The sequence below is a fragment of the Triticum urartu genome, chromosome 3A, assembly GCF_056163025.1.
Source record: "Triticum urartu cultivar PI428250 chromosome 3A, HENAU_Tu73, whole genome shotgun sequence".
NCBI lineage: Eukaryota > Viridiplantae > Streptophyta > Magnoliopsida > Poales > Poaceae > Triticum > Triticum urartu.
The window spans coordinates 673,483,153-673,489,648 of NC_141875.1; the positions used below are offsets into that span (position 1 = coordinate 673,483,153).

The following is a 6,496-nucleotide window of genomic DNA, read 5'->3' on the forward strand; positions in this document are numbered from 1 at the left end:
TATTTGGATTGAGGAATTCAAAAACGTAGGAATCAAAAAAATTCCGATGATTCACATGCAAATAATCCGTAAGATGTGAGCTACACAGAGAGCAAAGTCATGTATGTTTAGAGTGAATTGAGCACAAGCACACGCATGCAGGAGTGTTGCGTCGTCCGTCGCCACAGGAGACCCTTTGCTCGAATGCACTGCTCGGGATGCCCCGCCCCCGCCCGAATCAGCACGAGCTTTGGCCGGTGAAGGCAATTGGGGAGGGACGAGTCCTCTTGCGGGGGTGAGCCGATGACCCAGTGACCCTTGGGGAGGGTGACACATCGCTTTCTCTGTCTTTTGACCTCCCGACGAAGATCGAACGACTCATGGTGTTGAACGGTAAATACTACTTTGCACTCACAAGTCAAATACCTGATTTTCGTAGGTTGACCGTTAGTCATGTGTTTCATGTTTTCACCTAATCCATTGATCCTCACAGTGCTATCCCATGTAGCTTCCTCTATACCATTCTCTAGCTGAGATGAACTCAAGGCATTTTTTGGCACACCTTCTGAAGGAATCGGTCTTCGCCTAGAGTGATGTCAGTCCTCAACATCATTTCTTCTGTACTGTGGCCTCTATTGTTGTGCAAATACACAAGTTGTTTGCAGTGCTCAGTTGAGTGGGTGAAGCAAATCAAGCGAACTCAAGAGCCGGGAAACTACTTCTCTACTTGATGAAGAATAGTAGGGTAAATGTGTCGAGGAAGGATCGAATGTAATTGCGAGGGTTAGCGCTATCATCAACAACCATGGAAAGGAATGATCAAGGCTGCGTGCATTTAGGAAAAGAGGGAAGGAGAGTACAAACTTCTTAGTCATTTTGGTAGTCTCATGATAAACTAATAGTGAAATGCGTATTGGCGATGGCACTTTTGTGTAAAATGGTTTTCATTTCTTTTGCGGGAAAAAAGAATATGGTTCTCATTTGAAAAGAAGGCTCTGAGTATGTCACTATCGTCTAGATTAATGTTGGATTTTGATCAGAGGGCGATAAAAACCATCTATGGGTCCGTGACTGCACAAAAACACTGCTAGGTGCGAGTTGAAAGTCTGAAGTACCAAAAAAGTATAGAAGAATTGAAATGTGTAGTTCAACAGAAGTTGAGGGGTGAAATCTATACTATTTCCACGGGAAAAAAAGGGCCAACTATACCTAAGTCACGTGAAAATTAATTTTGGGAAAGTCGGTTTTCCAGGCCATTAGATAAAGATCCAACATCCAACAACTATCCGTCTATTTCTTCTTCATCTTTCTTCTTCTCGAACAGTCCCTCCTCGCATAAAATTGACTTATCCGAATTGTAAATTCGGCCAACTTACATATAGCTATTGTGAAAAAAATAAAGAAAATTAACCTGACCTTGGTCAAAACATCAAGGATCTTTGCATACACCAGATGAATCATGATGTCGGACAGTTAAAACAGAGGAGGTGCTAAATCTAGCTGACAACTTCACCGCCACACATAACCATCTTGACTTTATTTCAGCATAACTCTTAATCCAGCGAGACATTAGTCGAATTGATCGACATAGAAAATAGCATTATTCTGCCAAATCCACCAGATAATTCCATCTATTTCTTGCATGGAGGGAGGGGAGCACCGCAGAGGCATTTGTTGTGCTGAAAATTGTAGAGATCGAACCTCGCCATGTTCCCGCCGGCGGGCACAGGGCCGCAGAGCCTGTTGTAGCTGACGTTGAAGAAGTTCAGGTTGGACATGCTCGCGACCTGCGCCGGGATGCTGCCATGGATGTCATTGTGGCTCACATCGGCGAAGTAGAGCCGCTCCGGGAGCACCACGCCTGAGAGGTCGAAATCGAACGTGTTGCGGGACAGGTCGATGTACTGCAACTCCTTCCCGCGGCCGAAGACGCCCGACGCGTCGCCGGTCAGGTTGTTGCGCGACAGGTCGAGGTGCGTGAAATTCACGGCGGCGAACGCTGCCGGGATGGGCCCTGTGAGGTTGTTGTGCGACAGCCAGAGGTAGACGTCCTGGCGCCGGTGAGGCGGTTGCGGCTGAGGTTGATGCCGGACAGGGGGATGGTCCCGAGCGATGCCGGGATGGCGCCGCTGAGCGAGTTGAAGGAGAGATCGAGGAAGTTGAGCTTCTTGAGCGCGCCCAGGAAGGACGGCACGGGCCCCGAGACAGCCGTCCAGGAGATGCGGAGGCTGGAGAGGTTGGAGAGCTTGCCGATGGCCGGCGGTATGGGGCCCGAGAGCCCCGGGAGATGGCGCAGGGTGAGGTCCTCCAGGTGGGGGAGGCCGGCGAGGGCGGTGGGGATGGTGCCCGTGAGGTTGGCGTCCTGGAAGATGGCGAGGCCGACGACATGGCCGGTGAAGCGGTCGCAGGTGACGTCGTACCAGTCACAGCAGGGGTTGTCGGGCTTCCAGGACGCGAAGTCATAGGCCTCCCCGAAGGCGGCCTTGACGGCGAGCAGCGCCGCCTTGTCGCCTGGGTGACAGTCCTTGTACGTCGGTTCCGGATCGGGCTCGGCGTTGGCCGCGCCGGCGAGGAGAGAGCACAGGAGGACGACAACCTGAGCGCGTGAGTGCATCCTCATCCTGTCGGCTGTGTCTGTGTGTGTGGCCTTGATGTGATGCGTGTCCACGTGCGTCCTCCATCTCGGTCCCATGCTGCATATTTATACGCGTAATTAATGCACTTGGACCTACTCCTAAGCATTGCAGCATACTAGTGTAGTGGAGTGGTATCTAACTAGTCAGAGAAGAAGACCAAACATGGATCCATGAAGAAGAGCTGATGAGGATATGGTGCATATAATACAGAGTTAATACAGCTAGCTTTTACCCCTCACATGCGATGTGTTTGGCGAATCGGCACCAAATGGACGACTGGTCCAATTGTCCAACACACTGCCTCTCTGACAAGTACAATTGCATGGACAAAATTGTCCAACACGCTGCCTCTTTGACAAGTACAAACAATTGCATGGATTCAATCTCTACTCTCAAAGGGAGAGTTGGTACGATTATTTCGTTTCGTTACCCCCATCGATTGATCCACTCCCCGTAGATCGAGAGACATCCCCACTGATATTTTTTTTCCAAATAAAGCGTTCTTCCACCTCTGTCTCGCATGGGAAAAAATAAGAATACCTTGGCCATCTGGCTATGTCACAATCCCGCGTTGCTAGGTGATATTTGATGGGATAACTATGCTGAGTTCATTGCCTTTATGCGCATTCGCATGCGGGGCATTTGTCTTTTGGGTGTTCTTCCTGCGAGGTCCCCTATCCTCTCCGCCCAATTCCTCCTATGGCTCCTACCCACTGCTGACGCCACCAGTTCTTGCCGCAGATGCTTCTGATGCTGATAGGACTGGTGCCAGGGTTGCAGTTGCTGATGCGGTTGCTGCTTATGATCAGCATGTCTTGGATTATGTGAATGCTCTTTCTGTTTACTGTGATGATCTGACGGCTTACACTCGGTGGTGTGATGATGTTCATGTTGTGGCTATCCTCACTTCCAGTGTTCTACCTTAGTACTGTCTTTGAGACGTGGACTCGTCTTCGTCAGCGCTATCAGCCCTCTGGTGATGCCCTTTACTTGCCTGTGGCCCATATGACCACTGTCTGCACACTTCTCGCCATGGCCTCTGTTTGCCATTGGTTTGTGTCTCAGCTTGATGTTAAGAACATATTTCTTAATGGTAAGTTGCATGAGGAGGTTTATATGCAGCCACCACATGGGTATTTAGTTTCTCATGGCATGGTTTGCCGTCTTCGTCGCTCTCTCTATGCCTTGAAGCAAGCCCCCCCCCCCCCCCCCCCGTGCTTGGTTTGGGCATTTTTGCCTCTGTAGTGAGTGCAGTTGGTTTTCTAATGGTGAGCCCTTTCTATACACTACTAGGGAAAACTTAAGCAGTAGCGCGTGTTTAGAGGCTATCAGCAGCGCGGGCAGCCGTGCTACTAATAAGGTGCTACAGCTAACTGTTAGTAGTAGCGCGGTCTGTACCCGCGCTACTACTATTGACTATACCAACAGCGTTTTTCCAGAACACACTACTATTAGTTAGCTGTAGCGCTTTCCTAGCCCCGCGCTACTGCTATGTGTTTCATCATTTCCCCCAGCTTCCTACCCAGTTTCAGTTTCAATAAACTGCAATTTCCAGATACTAGGTACTACTAGATATCAATTTCATAAAGCATTATAGGTATTAGGTAGTACTACCTCCGTTCCAAATTACTCGTCGTGGTTTTAGTTCAAATTTGAACTAAAACCACGACGAGTAATTTGGAATGGAGGGAGTACTAGATAACAATTTCATATATAGTCAACATGCATCCTCAAGCAGTACAAGGTGATATCGACGACGATCATCATATGTAGTTCTAGATGATATCGACGACGATCATCATATGTAGTTCTACATGATATCGACGACGATCATCATATGTAGTTCTACATGATATAGCCACACACACATATGTAGTTCTAGATGATATCGACGACGATCATCATCCTGAAGCCTGGGCAGTGGGTGTTCCTGATAGTAATTAGGATGGCCTGTCCAACACAAAGATTTTTTCCAATGAGGAATCTCTTCCACCGAACCGAGTTTAAGTGTGTGCGACCATTTGTGTCCATGCGGTAAGTACAGGTGGTGACGGAGCCCCTTGCGGTAAGGCGTAGTCCAGATGAGCCTTCTTCATCAGGCTCGATACCACAACTCACAGATAGGTTCTTTGGCAATTTCTGAATAAGAAAAACATATCAATTAATAAATAGCCTCGCACATACTCTTGCAAATATATTTCTATTAAATATAGATTTCTACACTATCAAAAGACACAGTACTACACATTTGTACTAATTAAGCATGAATTCTACTAATAAGTATATATGGATTATCTTCACTATTAATAGTTCCTTGGATTCTACGCTAATAAGCATGTGACCAGACTCTACACTAAAGCATATCATCGACTATATTCCACAAAGCATATCATTGGACTCTACACTAAGCATATCATCGGATTCACTAAGCATATCATCGGATAATTTGCATTTGTAAGTATAACAATAAAGCATATATATATATATATCATCAAATTACTACAGTCAGTATAACATACCATTTCATGCCGATCGACCATGGTACTTGTCAGGCGGGTCACGAATGGCACCCCGACAAAGTCATCACGTGGCGGAATTATGTCCCATAGGTTGCACACCTCCTCCTCGCCCAGCCTCATTCTTTGAGCTACGATGGATTCATGAAGTGGGTTCTCATCATCTTGATCGAGTGGGTCCTCACACTAGTAGATAACGGGCCTATTGTCCCGGTTCATAAGGGCTTTTTGTCCCGGATCCTGAACCGGGACTAAAGGGTCGTTACTAATGCCTTGACCATTTAGTCCCGGTTCAAACCAGAACCGGGACAGATGGGCCTCCACGTGGCCTGCGCGCTGAGCCCAGGAAGGAGGGCCTTTGGTCCCGGTTGGTGGCACCAATCGGGACCAATAGGCATCCACGCGTCAGCATTTCTGTGGCTGGGGTTTTTGTTTTTTTGAAAGGGGCTTGTTTAGGGGGTTTGGGGGTTAATTTAGTTTTTCATTCGCTAGCTAATAGAGAGAAGTGTCCTCTCTTATATCTCCATGCTTGGTTTATACCAACGTTATGCTATGCCTAAACATGGCTTAGATTGAAGTGAAGGCAACATGTGGTGCATGTCGAAAGTAATACTAATTAATCCTAACTTGATCAAGTTTGGATTAGTACTACTTTCGACATGCACCACATGCATGTTGCCTTCACTTCAATCCAATCCATGTTCATTTCACCCACTAATATATAATAACTCTTTGCTCACATCATGCATCATCATAATAATAAGTCCTACTAATCATCATGATACAACTTCTACTCATTATTAATAACAAGTCATACGATCATCATCCTCATAGTCATCGAACCAACCCTACTTAATTGTTTTTAACACATGATCATCAGTATTAGGTAGGACCTAAATACCCTCTTTAAGGTAAAATAGCATAAAACAGTATAGACCCTGACTCTCCATTATGGAGAATGGAGATCATCCTGTCTCCAATTCTTGCGCCGCGCTTCCTTTTGCGTCCAAGAACCTCTTTACGAGTGTCCATACATTTTTTCCATTCTCTGATTTGCATGTCTCCACTTCTTTTAGAAATCCGGTATGGACAGTTGAGATTCGTAGGATGACCTGGATATATGTTCAAAACATCAAGGCGACCTTGCTCATACATCAGATGAGGCACTCAATCCTGTGGGATTATCTGTTGAAAAACATAGTAATAACTTCATAGTTAGCAATGAAGTACTAGTTTTATAGAAGTATGCAAAAGATGCACGTATGTCGTAATAGTAAAAAATCTTAACAGGGTATCTCTATAGTAGTTACCGTAGTTCAACAAGTGCACTAGTGGCATGTATTGACCATAATGTTGAGGAGTTCG

General features: G+C 46.4%; 1 pseudogene; it reads right to left on the minus strand.

Moving 5' to 3' along the window:
- Nucleotides 1-1,493: 1,493 nt before the first annotated feature.
- On the minus strand, nt 1,494-2,633 carry LOC125531276 (polygalacturonase inhibitor 2-like; annotated as a pseudogene).
- Nucleotides 2,634-6,496: the final 3,863 nt, after the last annotated feature.